This window comes from Dermacentor variabilis, chromosome 2 (assembly GCF_050947875.1).
Source record: "Dermacentor variabilis isolate Ectoservices chromosome 2, ASM5094787v1, whole genome shotgun sequence".
In the NCBI taxonomy this organism is placed as follows: domain Eukaryota; kingdom Metazoa; phylum Arthropoda; class Arachnida; order Ixodida; family Ixodidae; genus Dermacentor; species Dermacentor variabilis.
The window spans coordinates 5,728,339-5,746,036 of record NC_134569.1 but is presented as its reverse complement, the minus strand read 5'-3'; positions in this window follow the sequence as shown (position 1 = coordinate 5,746,036).

Genomic DNA, 17,698 nt, shown 5'->3' with positions numbered 1-17,698 from the left:
GTCCTATACGAGTGCCGTCTCACAATGCGGAGAAGCGATTTTAGCCTCAGACGGGTAAACTTCGAAGAGCTGCTCCTCGCCACATAGCTGTACCCTGCAGCCCGAAACGATGCAACTTGCTGTGCATATTGGTGGGGCGACATTTCACCAGTCTCGCATAATGCTGCATTTGTGACACTTCCTCGCATTCGATGACTTTTTTACGTGATATGATTACTGAGAGAAGTGATTGTGCATAAAAGAATTTAATGCAACCCCAACCGAGAATTGGAAATGTCGAATGAATGCTAGTACATCCAACTGGCCCGCACATCAGGCGTGTTAATATATCGTTGTTTCTAGGTGTATTTTCGCCCTTAGCACTATTTTATACACACAATAATATTAAAGGAATTATTCGTAACTATTTTGCGGGAATAACTGTTATCAATTATGGACGGACAGTACGATGTGGAGGCAGAACAGTGTAGTTTAGACTTGGCGCATATTGCTCCATGTTTGAAAGACTGGAATATCTCTATTTGTCCGTGTGGAATGAGGCAGCGCAAAAGTGTAATTACTCCAACCCAGTTTATCGTGTTCATATTGATACATGCACATTGCGTGTTTCTTGTGGACGATGCACGCGGGCGCCCCGACGAAGAGGAAGAAGGCTCTCTGGCTCTCGAGCTGTCGGCTGAACTGGCCAGCGATGCAGTTATCTTCTTTAAATATAAATTGTAAATAGTCTCCAGTCGCAATCCTTCGTTCGCCTAACATTTTGGTGGAGGGTGCCGTTGCCCGTACGACCGCCACGGAGCTCCGCAGCGGCCGCACCGTCCTGCTTTCCGCCATGGCTCCCGGTGACGACACCTCGGCTGATTCTACTCCTGCGACCCCGACAAAAACGTACGTTACGGTTACCAATCCCCGCGATCCTGGCATTTTCTCCGGCCTTCTCATTTTGTCATTCTTTATTCAGAGATACCCCGCTTTGCCCGGGGCGTGCAAGCAGGGGTTTACAACTTCGAAAAAAAAAAAAGACATCTTCATTCATACAGCACACTTGGTCACAAGATCATCGATTCCACTCTGTTACAGTTTGGGAAAAAAATGAATTAGCGTAAAGGTTCGTTCTAGTTCGGTATTCTCAAATTTTAAACTCATGATCTCTTCTCTTAGATACATAATGCGGTGGTTTAAAATACGTGTCTCTATTAATTTCGTTTTTGTTTTTATGTATTCCAAATAGCAATTTTAGACGCAGTTTCCTTCGGCGAGACGAGAGCGCTTCCCATCCGAGCTCACTTTTCACTGCATTGCAGCTCTCGCTTGAATCGCCCAAAAAACGAACCTTACCAGTCTGTTTTGTATTCTCTCGATTTTGTCGATCAAGGTTTTCTGGCGAGGGTCCCAGACACAACACGCATTTTCCAAGATAGGACGAGCGAATGAAATATAAGCAGTATTTTTTAGGGCAGAAGATGATTTCTAATTTTGCTGAATAAAATTTAGCGCTCTGGTAGCATTTGCAACTACATTACTCACATGTGCGTTCCAAGAAAAATCACTTGAAAGCGTCACACGCAAATATTTATACATAGAGTGCTGGTCAATAATATCAGCGTTGAAAAAATAACGGGTTTCTATTATTTTCTTTTTTTTTTCGTGAAATACACATGAGCACTTTTTTTTGTACTTAGTTGCGTTTTCCACTTCTCACACCATGAGAAAATGTTAGTAAGATCAGCCTGCATATGGATGGAGTCCTGTTCATTTTTTATTTTTCTATACACTACGCAATCGTCAGCAAACAAGCGGAAACGCGAAGATATCCCGGCAGGAATATCGTTAATATAAACTAAGAACCATGGCCACCGCGTCAGTTAAGGCAGTTGGTAATTAAGGCAGTTAAGGCAGTTGTGCGGCAAGAATTTGCAAACCTCTGTTCTCCTGCTGCCTGCTCCGTCTCCCGACCTGACGCCCGACCAGTGCCGACAGCTACACCTAACAGCGATGTGTATTCCCCTCCCAGATACCGCAAGCCTTCTGAGTGAAGAACTCCGGACGACAAGCCCATTTGCTTCCATTGCCTCCGCATTGGCCACGTCGCTTGCTATTGCCGCACCTCCTGAACGTCGCCGTATTTCAGCTCCTTTCCCCCGTGTGCTCGCCCATACGCCGACCCGCGCCGTTACTCGCCTCGCCGTATACCTCCTACCTCTGACGTATCCGTCGATGACAGTCGTCTTGCTCGCTCGCCGTCTCCTCAGCGCCGTTGGTCCCTGTCGCCCTAACCACGCCGCTATTCGTCGCCGACCAATTAGGGACCCTCCCGGATGGAAAACGAGTCCATGCAGCTTCTGGGGGTAGTGCTCCATTATCTTCGTTGTGTAGAAATCCTCTATTGACGCTCCCAACGAACCAGAACTTACTTGATGTTCACGTCGACGGTGTAGCTTTGGCGGCGTTAATAGATACTGGAGCCAAATGCATGTAACCTCCGTCGTCGACTGAGGATGGTTCTCACGCCTGCTACTACACCAACCGTACGCGTGGCCGATGGCAGCCCTGTTGACGTCACTGGAATGTGTACTTCCCGTATAAGTATCACCGACTGGCACGTTCCCGTTCTCATTACAGAGCTGACCAATTGCCCCGTGACTTAACCCTCGGACTCGACTTTCTTACGGCGCATTCAGCTTTGATCAACTATACTGCCGGTACCCTTTGCCTCGAACTTCCTCCACTCGGGCATATTCGTGCCGAAATGCCGAACCAGTTTAGTACGACCACCTTCGTCCGCCTGCCGCCTAAAGCCTTGACTTTCGTCGATTTGCTATCATTTCTTCCTGTGTCCGATGGGGATTACGTCGCCACACCTATTCCTGATGTACTTTTGATGCGCAATATCACTGTGCCCCACTCCGTCGTCACCGTCGCCGATAACCGGACATGCCTCCCCGTCGTCAATTTTGGCCTAGCAAAGGAAGTTCAGCCTCAAGGCATATCGGCTGCAACGCTGCGTGCTATAGGGGATGACCACGTCACGACGTTTTCACTAGACGTCTGCTCGGATTCTTCACCATTTACACAGGATGTTATTTGCCCTGACGCAACACTTCGTCGCATGATTGTTGTGGACCTATTGCCTGAACAAGCAGCAGCTCTGTGTTGCCCTTTGGTTTCCCACCACGACATCTTCGACCTCAACAATCGCCAATTGGGCCAGAGTTCAATTGTTAAGTATCACATAAATACTGGTGATGCCAGTCCTATTCATCGCCAGCCATCGAGTTTCTGCTTCAGAGCGTAAGGTTATTCAAGATGAAGTGAACTAGATGCTTGCCAAAGGCATTGAGGAACCTTCGTCGAGCCCTTGGGCGTCGCCCGTGGTGCTTGTTAAAAAGAAAGATGGCGCATGGCGTTTCTGCGTACATTATCGTCATCGTAACCGCATTACCAAGAAAGACGTCTATCGCTTGCTTCGCATTGATGACGGCCGCGGTTGTCTCCATGGTGCCCACTACTTTTCATCAATAGACCTTCAGTCTGGTTATTGACAAATTTCCGTGGATGAAAAAGACCAAGAGAAGACCGCGTTCGTCACCCCTTACGGTCTATACCAATTCAAATTTATGCCGTTCGGTCTATGCAACGCCCCACCGATGTTCGAACGTATGATGGACTCTTTGCTTCAAGGCTTCAAATGGTTAACATGCCTCTGCTACCTAAACGACGTTCTCGTATTTTAGCATACATTTGAGACAAACCTTGAGCTCTCATGAGCTGTTCTTCAAGTCATCCGCCAGGCTGGACTCCAACTAAAGTCGTCGAAGTGTCACTTCGGTCGTCAATAATTTACAGTGCTGGGCCACCTCGTCGACGCTTCCGGTATTCAACCAGTCCAGGAGAAAATTCGCGCTGTCACGTCTTTTCCTGTACCACAGTCTGTCAAGGACGTCCGAAGTTTTGTAGGACTCTTCTCCTGCTTCCGACGCTTCGTTAAAGACTGCGCAGCGATTGCCCGACCACTTACTCATCTTCTGAAGAAGGACGTGCCGTTTACGTGGGGTCCCGCTCAAACTGCCGCGTTTGCCCACCTCACCAACATTCTCACTATGCCACCTGTACTGGCCCATTTTAACCTTTCCTCTCCTACAGAGGTGCGTACCGATGCCAGTGGTCACGGTATCCTAGCCGTCTTAGCCCAGCGCCAACAAGGTCAATATCGTGTTATTGCCTACACCAGCCGCCACCTCACAGCAGCGGAGCGCAACTATTCGATTACAGATCGTGAATGCCTGGTTCTCGTCTGGGCGGTTTCCAAATTCCGCCCGCACTTTTATGGCACGCACTTCTCTGTAATCACGGACCACCACGCACTCTGCTGGCTTTCCTCACCGGCCGGCTTGGTCGCTGTGCACTGCGGCTGCTAGAATATTCCTATGCAGTAGTGTACAAGTCGGACCAATTGCATCAAGACGCAGGCTGTTTATCACGCTATCCAGTGGACGAACCACCCGCCGACCCAGACCCAGATGCCGACGCTTGCGTTGTCTGCGTTTTTCAACTGCTACACGTTGCCGAAGAGCAACGCCGTGATGCTACCTTGCGCGCCACCATTGATGGCTTGGAATCTTCGCCTAAGGATTCGTCCCTTGTTTGTTCTCTGCGATGGTGTATTATGACGCCACAGTGTAGGCCCCGATTGCCCTACTGCTCGTCATTCCTAAGCACCTCCGGTATGCTGTTTTACACGAACTTCACGATTTACCAACGGCAAGTCACCTTGGCGTCTCCCGCACCTACGACCGGATTCGCCGACGCTTCTTATGGCGAGGCCTTGCCCGCTCCGTCGGGAAATACGTTGTGGCGTGTGAGAAATGCCAGCGCCGAAAAACACTGTCGACGTTGCCTGCCGGGAACCTTCAACGACTCGACATTCCTTCGGAGCCGTTCTTTCGTGTTGGTTTGGACTTACTTGGCAATTTCCCTCTATTAACGCCTCGCAAGAAGTGGGTCGCTGTGGCGACAGATTACGCCACGCGCTACGCCATCATAAGAGCACTTCCAACAAGCTGCACCACAGATGTGGCCGATTTTCTTTCACGCGACGTGATTCTGCAGCATGGTACTCCACACCAACTGCTCACTGACGGTGGTCGGACATTTCCTTTTCAAGTCATCGCCAATATCCTACAGTCCGGCTCAACCAAGCACAATCTGACTACGTCTCACCATTCACAGACTAATGGCCTCACGGAGCGTCTTGCAAAGTATGTCTCGTCCGACCATACTGATTGGGGCCTTGCCCGTCCCTATGCCACTTTTGCTTATAATTCTTCGCGTTACGACATTGCTGCTTATTCCCCATTCTTTCTGTTGTTCGGCCGAGAACCCACATTGCCACTGGACGCATCCCTTCCATCCGCCGCAAAAAACGCCAGCGAGTATGCACTCGACGCCATAACCAGGGCAGCCCAGGCATGCGAATTGCCCGCGCTCGCCTCCGGACCTCCCAAGAGAAGCAACAGCGTTTGCGCGATCGCCAACACAGCGACGTTCACTTTTGGCCTGGATCTCTGGTAGGTATTCCTGTGGTCCCCGACTCGTCACGTTCTCGTGCAATGTTTACTTATCCACCACAAGGTAACAACCATATTCTCGCGCAACTTCTTATGCTTAAGTGTCTTCAGATTTTTAGTCATTCCAAGGTGATAGCGAGAGCGACCACCTCTTCGCTACCCTTTCTTGTTGATGCTACGGGAATGCATTGCGCGACTGGTTCACCACGGAAGGCCACGTCTAAGCTGTGAGAACGCTGCCATGGTTCCGCTAGTTACCTATACACCGTGTTAAGAACGTTCCTCCAACTCGACTCAGTGATGGGGCTAATGATTGGAAGCCCTTTGAAACGGGGCGGGTACAAAAAAAAACAATTAGCTTGCTTGATTGAGTTAAGCAGGTTTTACTTTACCTTCTGGCTATCCGGTGTATTGGTTAGCTGACCTAGATCTTAACTTTCACTGATTCACGTGACCCGATTCATCATCATCATCATCCTGGCTACGCCCTCTGTAGGGCAAAGGCCTCTCCCATACTTCTCCAACTACCCCGGTCATGTGCTAATTGTGGTCATGTTGTCCCTGCAAACTTCTTAATTTCATCCGTCCTCCTAACGTTCTGCCGCCCCCTGCCACGCTTCCCCTCCCTTGGAATCCCGTCCGTAACCCTTAATGACCATCGGTTATCTTCCCTCCTCATTACATGTCCTGCCCATTCCCATTTCTTTTTCTTGATTTCAACTAAGATGTCAGTAACTCGCGTTTGTTCCCTCACCAAATCTGCTCCTTTTTTATCCGTTCACGTTACACCCATCATTCTTCTTTCCATAGTGCGTTGCGTCGTCCTCAATTCAATAGAACCTTTTTCGTAAGCCTCCAGATTTCTGCCCCATACGTGAGTACCGGAAAGACGCCGCTGTTATACACTTTTCTTTTGAGGGATAATGACAACCTGCTGTTCATGATCTGAGAATGCCTGCCAAACGCACCCCAGCCCATTCTTATTCTTCTGATTATTTCAGTCTCATGATCCGGATCCGCGGTCACTACCTGCCCTAAGTAGATGTATTCCCTTATCACTTCCAGTGACTCGCCACCTACCGTAAACTGCTGTTCTCTTCCGAGACTGTTAAACATTACTTTAGTTTTCTGCAGATTAATTTTTAGACGCACCCTTCTGATTTGCCTCTCCAGGTCAGTGAGCATGTATTGCAGTTGGTCCCGTGAGTTACTAAGCAAGGCAATATCATCAGCAAATCGCAAGTTACTGAGGTATTCTCCATTAACTCTTATCCCAAATTGTTGCCTATCCAGGTCTCTGAATACCTCCTGCAAACACGCTATGAATAGCATTGGAGAGATCGTATCTCCCTGCCTGACGCGTTTGTTTATTGGGATTTTGTAGCTTTCTTTATGGAGGACTACGGTGGCTGTGGAGCCGACATAGATATCTTTCATTATTTTTACATACGGCTCTTCTACACCCTGATTCCTTAATGCCTCCATGACTGCTGAGGTTTCCACTGAATCAAATGCTTTCTCGTAATCAATGAAAGCTATATATAAGGGTTGGTTAAATTCGGCATATTTGTCTGTCACCTGATTGTGTAACCCGATTACATCACTATATATAAATCTTGTGGCCATAATATCATCGAATGAGATAGCTAACATATTCAGTGATAACTTTTCTGCCATATTCCTTGTGATGCCACATCGATCCAGTCCAACCCACCACCCAGGAGCATACGTGCATCGATTTCACCTTATCAAAGAATGTGATTGCAGTTGCGAGTGAAATAATGACCACCGAGCTAGACAATAAATGAGTGTACGTACCTTCCGTCCCGATGACCACCCATCAAGGCAATAAATGAGTTCGTACCTTTGTTAAAAATTATTTCTCACCTCCGTGTCAAGTGCCAAACAGCTTCGGCGGTGGAAACCAGCTTCACATAGTGGAATGGCTCATGATTTTTGGTTGTGCCTGGATTAGTGTAGCCCCTCTGGCTCTAGGTATTTTTGCCGTCGTCAGGCGCCACTCCAAGCCTGGAGATGCGCTGGAAATGAATTGCAGCTTACCACCTTCAGGAAAAAGAAAGAAAAAGACGGAGGATTTTAACTTCTGGCTATGACAACCGGGCAATCGCGACAGCTCAGTCACATAATCCTGTGGGCGGCGAGGCCCCATTATGGCTAGGAAGTCCAGCTAAGCGGGTCCTGCAGGCCTAGAAAACTTCCCACACACGCTAAGGGTACGTCGTTCGCAGACTAGTGTCGTCTGCTGCTGCTGTAGGTATCGCAGAAGCTTTTTCCGCGGGCGAGATGTGCACCCGAACATCGTGGCAAACGTGGTCTCGGGCTGCAGAAATCTCTTCTGTTGCGAATCAATAATTTTACGCGACTCGAGAAGAGCGCCTGTCAACTGATCAATTGCACACCCGACGTGTACTACCCACGTGGGGGATGACCGTATCGCAAGTGACTAAAGAACAAGTTTAGCTCTGAATCTGGGAAATATCTATCGATCGCGATAAGTACTAAGTTGTGATGAACTTATGGTTTAAAAATGTGGAGAGCTACCGGAGCATTCCTTACCGTGATATGTAGGACAATATTGTTTATTTGGGTAATTTAAGCGAGCGGTAATCTGTAATTCGCCGAAATGCGTATTACAGGGCATTTCTTTTGGCCGGAAACCACTGGCATGGAATGCACTCTGATGGGAACTAAAGTGCGGCCATCGCGCTTCGTAAAACATACACGCGCCGACACCTGCATGGCGATCGAGGCCTGCCAAAAAAATCGGGAATTAGTTCCACGTGAGTGGAACCCGGCGACAGCAGAGGTATAGCTGCTGTATGAATTGCACTGTCCCAGGAGAATGGCGAGATATGGATAAATTGATGTACACAGAAGGTTGCGGTTTTAGTAAATAGCTATGTCAACCAAATACAGCTCGCCAGTGAATTAGAGCATCACTTCAAGTTTCAGTCCCAAGTCAAACAGCACTAAAAGGACCAGAACCGCAATAAGAGCACAGCAGCAAAGATTAAAAAGGATTCAACCCGCCATGGTTGCTCAGTGGCTATGATGTAGGGCTGCTAAGCACGAGGTCGCGGGATCGAATTCCAGCCACAGCGGCCGCATTTCCATGGGGGCGAAATGCGAAAACACCCGTGTACTTAGATTTAGGTGCACGTTAAAGAACTCCGGGTGGTCAAATTTCCGGAGTCCTCCACTACGGCATGCCTCATATTCAGAAAGTGGTTTTGGCACGTAAAACCCCATAAATAAAGAAAACAAAGAATTCAACGACGCCGGCCGTGTGGCCAGTAGGCCGGCTGTTAAGGCGCACCCGTAACACGAACAGAACACAGATTACGCGCGGGGTGAATTCGAGCGTAGAACGTGCACAGGGCAGGCAAAGGTGCGTTGCAATTGCATCATGATTACAAGGTGCTCGGGTGACAAGTATTTGAGATCTAGATAACATGTACTACCACAATTGTTGCATCCGATATGCCACTTTCCATTTGTATATTAAGATTTTTCGATACAATAGCAAATTTCTTATTATATATCTATCATAATAAGCCAACAAACACAGACAGCAAGGACAACATAAGGGAAATTACTTGTGTTTAATAAGCGAAATAAAGAAACGATAAATTAATGGAAATGAAAGTGGATGAAAAGACAGTGTTGTCAGTGTTTGTTCGCTTCTTATGATATGACTAATAAAAATCGGACACCTCGGTTAACCCCCTTTCTTCTCGTTTATTATAGATCTATATGATTTAGCAGAAAACTTGTACGCACAAAATTGCTTCCTTGGGAATTTCTTGACTACGCCCAAGGTTGTTCCATTTGAATGAACTGCCTGTTAGTATCTCAAAAGTTTTGTCTTTCTTGCGCAAAGTATAATATATTCATTCCGAAACAATATAATGAAGCCTCTATACGGGAGAGAACCCCATTATTGCATTCTTCAGATTACGTAATTAATATCCAGTCAAACGCCGCTGTTCTATTTATGAAATGCTCGCGGGCAAGCGGCCACGTCGGGCAGCTAGGCCAACGCCTCCTGCATAGCACCGGTGCACTTGGATCCGAAACGTCGTGCTACCTCGCCCGTCTGCCACATAACCTAATGGGGACGCTCCCGAGTAAGCCACAGGGATATTGAAGAGAGAGAGAGAGTAAAACATCTTTATTGATAATATTTGAATGGTGAGAGAAGTGTGGGAGGAACCCTCAGTCCAGGGTCCCTAAGATGATTCCGGCGATGTTTTGAGCCCGTTGTATCACAGCTCGGAGGGCCTCGGGAGGTCCGTCGCGGAGGGCATCGTCCCACAGGTCTTTGTTGCGTAGGGGGTAAGGGAGAGTTGGCAAGGGAGGAAAGAGGTTTGCAGTGCACTTAATCTTGACGTGGAAGATTGTGGGCGAGCAGCCACAGCCAGGGCAACGATCTGCATAACAGTGTGGGTAGAATTTATTGAGAGAGACAAGATTTGGAAAAGTTGCGGTTTGTAACTGGCGTAATGCCACTGCTTCCTCCCGCGAGAAGGACGGCGGTGGTGCGGCGTGGGTGCGACGAATGCGTGTATAATGACGGAGTATGTCTTTGTAACGGAGCAAGGGATCCCCCCACTTTGAACTAGTCGCCTCACCACGCCGAGTCGCCCGGAAGGAAATTTCTCGGGCAACCGCATGTGCGCGTTCGTTACCCGGCAGCGAGGTATGACCAGGGGCCCAGAGTAAGTGGATGCAGGGAGCTGTGGTTGGTGTATTTTGCGGGACCTGTTTGAGAATTTGGTGCGCTGCTCTCGGGATGCCATGTCCTGATAGGAACGCCCGGTATGCCTGTTGCGAGTCCGTCAATGTATACACTTCCTCAGGAACACGGATGGCGTATCGAATTGCAAGAGCAACACCGAGAATTGCTCCGTAAGCGGCATTTGTTCCGCGCATTGCAGCAGAGTCTCTCAGGGATTCGGTGCCATCCAGAACTACCGAGGTATAGCCCTCTTGAGTGCGTGATGCATCCGTGTATAAAGTATGTGTTTCCGGGATGTTTGCAAGCATGCGGCCAATGTATCGCACACGGGCTTTGCGCCGCCCTTTTTCATGCTCGGGGTGCATATTAAGTGGCAATGGATGAATACTTAGTGCTTGGCGTATCGCTGACGACAAGATCGTTGGACGGGTTTCAAGGGGCGGGACAGAGTATCCTAGCCGTGTGAGAAGATGGCGGCCAGTTGGAGTGAGTAGGAGGCGCTGACGATGGCTGACCCAATGTGCCTCTAGCAGCTCGCCTAGTGTGCTATGTGTTCCTGAGTTAAGGAGTCGGTGTGTGGAAGTATAGTTCGGGAGGCCATGGGCCAGCTTCGTCGCTTTGCGAATCATTGTGTCTATGCGAAGTTGTTGCGCTTGGGTCAACCGCTGAAATGGGAGATGGTATGTAAGGCGGCTGCTCACGCATGCCTGCACCAAGCGCAGCAGGTCCTCTTCTCGAAGGCACGAGCGCCTGTTGGAGACCCTCCGGATCATGGCCAGAATTTGCTCAATCTGTCTGGATAGAAGGGAAACAGTGTAGTGTGACCGGCCATCCGCTTGGACGTGTAGGCCGAGGATACGAGCACGATTAACCTGTGGTACCGGTGTGCCATCCACGTGCACAGTGATGGGGGGAGTAGAGGAACGGTTCCGGGGCGAATGATTATGAGCTCCGACTTTTCCGGAGCACATCTTAAGCCGCATGCTCTCGCGTACTCGGAAACTGTATCGACTGCTTGCTGCAGTCGGTCCTGGATGGCTCCGTCGGAACCCCGTGTCGACCAGATAGTAATGTCGTCCGCATAAATAGCGTGAGCGACACCAGGGATCTGGTCGAGTAGCCGGAGGAGCCCTGCGAGCGCGATATTGAATAGACTAGGGGAAAGAACAGAGCCCTGGAGTGTCCCACGTCCTACAAGGCGAATCGTACCGGATCGATGCGGTCCCATTCCTACGGTAGCTGTGCGATCTCGAAGAAATGCGCGGATATAGTTGTACATACGAATTCAACAGTGTGAATGTGCAACATTGCGAAGGATGAGTCATGTTCAACATTATCGAATGCCCCTTTCAGGTCTAAGGCGATGAGTGCTCTCGTTTGGGCGGACGACGGAGGTCCTATGACTTCCTCCCGCAATCGTAAAAGCACATCTTTGGCAGACAGATGAGCCCGATATCCGAATTGAGAGTTAGAAAAGAATGATTTTTCTTCGAGGAAGTGCTGCAGACGCCGCAAGAGTACGTGCTCCATGAGCTTACCAATGGAGGATGTTAGGGAGATGGGTCGTAAGTTTTCAACCTTAACAGGCTTGCCCGGCTTGGGGATCAGTGTGACGTTGGCGTGTCGCCATGCTTGGGGAAGAATGCCCTTGCGCCAGCAATCTTTGAAGATATGGGTGAGGTGGTTAATATCCGCGTCACTGAGGTTACGAAGGGTGGCTAATCGGAGGTGGTCAGCTCCCGGTGCCGTGTTGCGGCGTAGGTCTTGTAGGACCACGCGAACCTCGTCAGATGTGATGTCTGCATCGAGCAATTCGTTCGCCTCGCCTACATAAGGATAGTGAGGGTACTGCGGCGGCGGGCCTGTGGGTATGAAATGCTTCTCTAGCTCTCTGAGGAGTGTAGAGACATCGTCCCTGTACTCGTGCATTAGGATGTGCAGCTGTTGAAATGTTTTTTCCCTTTGTTGTGGTGGGATCTGTGAGTGAGCGAAGAATCGACCACGTTTTTGCTGTGCTCAATGTGCCTGAGAGGCGATCGCAAAATCCTCGCCAGTTATTCCTCGTAAGGATCTCTGAATACTCCTGAGGTTCCCGTGTAATTTGATCTATACGTTTCCTAAGTTTGCGGTTGAGGCGTTGTCGTTTCCATCGTCGCGTCAACGCTCTGCGGGCGTTCCAAAGATGAAGTAAATGCGGGTCTATGTCTGGTGTCTCGGTTGTGGTGCGCAGTGTGCTCGTGGTGGCCTCTAGATCTTGTGCGAGAGAGTCAAGCCAGGGTTCGTACCCTTGGTGCTCACGTGGGTCCTGGCGACGTTCCCTGAATTTCGCCCAATCCGTTATACGCACATTTCGCTCGCGCCTGCGCGCACCCCGTAATGACAAGGTGGTCGCTACAATGTAGTGGTCACTACCAGGGTGCTCCTCTAAAGGCCCGTGCGCAATGACTGGGCCAGTATTGCGCACGAAGGTAAGGTCAGGGCAGGTGCCACGAGATACGCTGTTGCCCATCCGAGTGGGGTGCTCTGGGTCGGTAAGCAGTGTGTATCTCATGTTACAGATGGCATTCCATAAGCGGGTCCCTTTAGCCTGCGATTTAACGTAACCCCATGCAGTATGCGGAGCGTTAAAGTCGCCGGCCACCACACAAACCCGTCCAAACCTACCATACCAGATTCTCTTAGTAGGTGCTGAAAACAGTGCATTCGCGAACGGGGGAACTGTATGCATTGAGTATAAACAGACTCTCACTGCGTTTACCTTGCGTAATTATTTCCAATATTTGGTGAGGAATATCAATGTTAGTGGTATGCATGCGACATGTAACATGTTTCGAAACTAAGGCTCCCACAAGAGGAGAGACACCCGAGAGCGTGCTGTAGCCGGATAAAGAAGGGGTGCAATTGACTTCCTGTAAGAGGATGACATCGGGAGGGTTCGTGGATGTGGCGATATACTGCTGTAGGGAACCTCGTTTTCGGCGGAATCCCCTACAATTCCACTGCCACACCACTAGTTGCTCCGCGTTACGCGGCGCCATCATCATCGCGAGAGGAAGCAGGCGGTCGTGCATAGGAATGCGGGCGCCGGGTGCCCACATTTGAAGGTTGCGGCCGAGAGCCTTGGTCGGAAAGCGCGCTTTCGTTGTTACCGCTAAGCTCAGGAACTTGCATGCGTGCGAAAGTGCACTCCATACATGATTTCACTTGCTCTGTAGTCCCTATTTGAAGGACCTCCATTTGGCGTTCTATCCTGTCCAGAGCCGCCTGCATACTAGTGCTCATGTCTGCCACCAGCGCGTCCATTTGTTTTTGCTGGCGCTCACAGTGCGCCTCCATGTCACGACGTAGGCGGGCTATTTCTATTAGAGAATCGGGATTTGGTAACGAATTGGTAATAGGGGAAGGGGTAGGGAGAGATTTACGGGGCGGAGCGAGCTGTGGGGGACCCTCCACCCGACCTACCTCCCGAGGTGCCTCCATTGCTGTTTTCTTCTCCAAGGTCCGCTGCACCCCTGAAGGGACCAGGGTCACCTTGGCTGGGGCGTTGGTCTGCAGGGCCTTCTTGTAGGGTTGTTGGGAAGATGGGGAAGGAGGGCACTTCTCTGGGAGGCGCACCGATGCCTCGCGGGATCGGGCCCGAGACTTGAACTTGCGACGGGATCTCGAACGGGTCTCCGACCGGACTTTTCTGGTCTCCTTCGTTGGGGCGCGCGACGTTCGGGTCTCCGCCGTATCAGTGGTAGTGGTCGGGTCGCCGGAGGGTTGGAGTTCACGCTGCTCTTTCTCGAGAGCTTTCCGAACCCAAGCTTTGTTCAGTGTCTGCCTAGCACGCCGCGGGCAGTTTGGATCCGCTGTAGGGTGGGTCCCGTCACAGGATCTGCAGTGTGGGGTGCACGGATGTGACGGGGTGGGCTTGTCAGTCCCGCACGTCGCGCAAATGACCCCGTGCGGCGTAGGACAGTAATCAGCCTAATGGCCGAGCTTGTGACATATCTTACAAACCAGTTGGCGTGGTCGATGGGGGTAGCAGTGGAGTTTTGCACCATAGAAACGCACGTAGCGAGGCACTTTAAGTCCTTCAAATGCTACCAACGCAACGTTGGTTTGACCCATCATTCGTGCTTGAAGTATTTGAGTTCCAGGAGCCACAAGCTCATCCACTAGCTTGGAAGACGGTGTACCGGGCAAAAGGCCAGGAACAATTCCCTTGCATGAGTTGTCTGGGGCCGCAAAATATGTCGTGATGGGATTGACCCGCTGACCAAGGTTCAGCTCCCTCACCTTGTACAATGCGTTGGCTACGTGTGACTGGGGTGTGCTGATGATTGCCAAGTTCTGCAGAGGTCGCAGTCGGAATATGATGTCCTGACGATCATCGGTGGTCAAGCCGGCTGCACTCCATAGAGCACTGGCGAGTTCTGGGCGCGTCCACTTATCGAGACAAAGTCCTCCGTGAGGCCGCAGAATTATCTTTTCATCGTGCAAAGGAAGTTGAGGCAGGTTCTGATTCCGAATGCGCTTGCGTACGGCAGGCTGGGAGGCGTCAGGAATGCCCAAGATGTTCTCCGAGGGTTGCGCTTAGCGCTCGTTTGACGGATGCGTCGCTTATGTATGACTGTTTTCCAACAGCCACCGTGTCGTCGTCAGTTTTGTCGTCGTAAATGTTCGGAGCAGCATCTTCCTCCATCCTTTCCCTGTTCGGAGTGTCCACCTCTCGCTGTTGGGAGGGAAAATTGGTGACGATAGGATCGGCGGCCACTCCCGCAGTATCCACTTCGGGCGTCTTCGTTGTTGTTGTTGAGGAACGCGCGCCGGCGTTCTCTATCGCCGAATGCGTCTCCTGCTCGTTGGAAAACGACGTTGCGGAAGATAAATTCTCCATCGAAACGGACCGGTGAATTGGCCGAAGGCCCTTTGCATGCCGGTTTAGAACATGGGCCTCGGAAGAGCTGGTCGCTTGGCGCTCTTGGTTCATGGTGTAGAAAACACGCCAAGGCAGCTATGGCCCCGGCAGGGGCAGCCGCGTTGGAACTGCTTCAGAGCTGTAGAGGCGCGGGGAGCGGCAACAAAGTCCCGGGAAGAAAAGGCGGTCGGTGGGAAACGGCGAGAAAGCCGCTTCCCATATGGCTCCCGGCGAAAGCGGCCCGGGCAAGGGCGGTCAAGGGGGGTCGGTGAAGGTCGCATAGTCTCGGTGGTTGCGGAGCGCGCCGACGACACGTCCGTTCACTTCGGCCGACCGATTGGAACTCAGGGATATTGAAGTCACCGCTTTCTTGATGCCCGGCTTGGAAATTGAAATCTCGGTCCAGGAAGCATGATGTGACAAAGCAGAGTGCACAGGCATTCTATCCTCGTCTAGCCCAGTGGATAAGACCCTCGGCTTCTGAGCATGGGGGCGTTGTTTCGAAACTCACTACCGCCAACTTTTTCGAATTTATTCAGTTTTCTTTTATATATACATTAATTTCTTTCCAGCGATTACCGAGGCGAAGTCGGGACGCGCTCGAGAGCTTGCGCGAACAAGCAAAGCTCGGATAGCACGGGCTTCCCAATGCGAGGGTGACGTGCGTCGCGGCCCTCCGCCCCCACGCAACGCCTGGTGCGCAGATGTGCCCGTTCGCCCGCTATTCTCCGTCGAGGCGCGTACCTGGCGTGGTGTCGCAATGGGAGCTTAGATCCCGTTTCGCTGCTGCAGACGCCGCCTTTTTAGCTCAGTGGCCCATTGATGCTTTCCCACAAAAAAAGAAGAAATAGTGCAGGTTGTGGAAGGCTGGAGTCAACAGCGGAGCTTAAATTATGGGGTTTTACGTGCCAGAACCACTTTCTGATTATGAGGCATGCCATAGTGGAGGACTCCGGAAATTTAGACCACCTGGGGTTCTTGAAAGTGCACCTAAATCTAAGTACACGGGTGTTTTCGCATTTCGCCCCCATCGAAATGCGGCCGCCGTGGCCGGGATTCGATCCCGCGACCTCGTGCTCAGCAGCCCAACACCAAAGCCACTGAGCAACCACGGCGGTTAACAGCGGAGCTTGTGATCACCTAGATTTACGTGGCGTGCTCAAGTTTGTAGGTTTTGCGAAGTTATGCTAGGTTTTGCTAAGTTGCTGGTAGTTCACGTCGAACCAAAGCCGGTCGCAGAAGCGACAGCTATGCCCAAACTCTGTGCCCAGAAATTCGTGCTGGAATCGGCCATTCGCACCGTGACGCTGGAATTTTTTTTCGAGCAGTCGCAGGCCAGGATCGCTTTTCTGGCGACGTCGAGCGTTCAGGCGCCAACTCTCGCATCCCCTGGACTGAAAATCGAGATCCTCACCTCGGCGTCGCCTCTTCTCAGCCGCAGGTTTGGCGCGATGTTCCGGACCAGCTCAGCGGCGCCGCATCGCTTCTCACTTGGCAGTACGGCGCTCTTCCGGGTAAGCCACTTCTTATTCAGGCGTCCGGGCTTCCTCCAGTCTTCCCATGGCAGCTGCACGTACGCACGGAGTAGAGGAGGCGAAAGGTGTGTCGCCGCGTCGGCTGTTTCGAGCTTTTACTCGCCTGTGACGTCACGTCTCCGCCCTACCCGCGTGGGGTGCGAGGAGCTTACGTGGCTTGGTGCTCTCGCAGGTGGTTGCTAGGCAACGCGAGGTGGGGCACAGCTGGGTTCATTTTTAACGCGACAGCGTTAAGGAGCTCGTGTCGCAGAAAAGCCGTGTTGTCGGCGTCGGTGTCGGCGGCGTTGGCCGTGAGCGATAAATCCCAGCAGGCACTTCATGAATAAAAAACAACTTGCAAGATGGGCTGGGTTGGAATCGAACCAGGGTCTCCGGAGTGTGAGACGGAGACGTTACCACTGAGCCACGAGTTTTTTTTTGCTTTATTGCTGAGCCACGAGTTCGATGCTTCAAAGCGGTACAAAAGCGCCTCTAGTGAACGCGGTGTTGCCTTAGAAACGAGCTGTTTCTAAGGCTCAGGCGTGCGTCGCTTGCTCAGGCGCACATTTCGTTGTCGCGCCGAACGCTGCGCTGCTCGACGCTCACCGCGTCCGATGCGGGGCGCGTAGTCGCTGCGCCGTAGCCCATTGTCTTAAGGCCAGAATACATGGAGCGAACTTTCACGACGAAGTTCGGGCGGCAGAAAATCTGCCGCGGCCCGACGCAGTATGTTCGTCGGGCTGCGCTACATGGAGCGAAGACAGGCCGGCCGCCGCCGGCGAGTCGCTGCGTTGTTATCAGTGTGGCTAGACGAGGCAAGTGCGCTGTCGTGAAACACTTGACAAAAAAAAACTTTAACGACAATTATTATCGCTTTTGAAGTACGGAACACTCTAAAAACGCGTAAAATTTTGTTTAGAAATGATTTCTAGTCTTTTTTATGTGTTTGAGACAT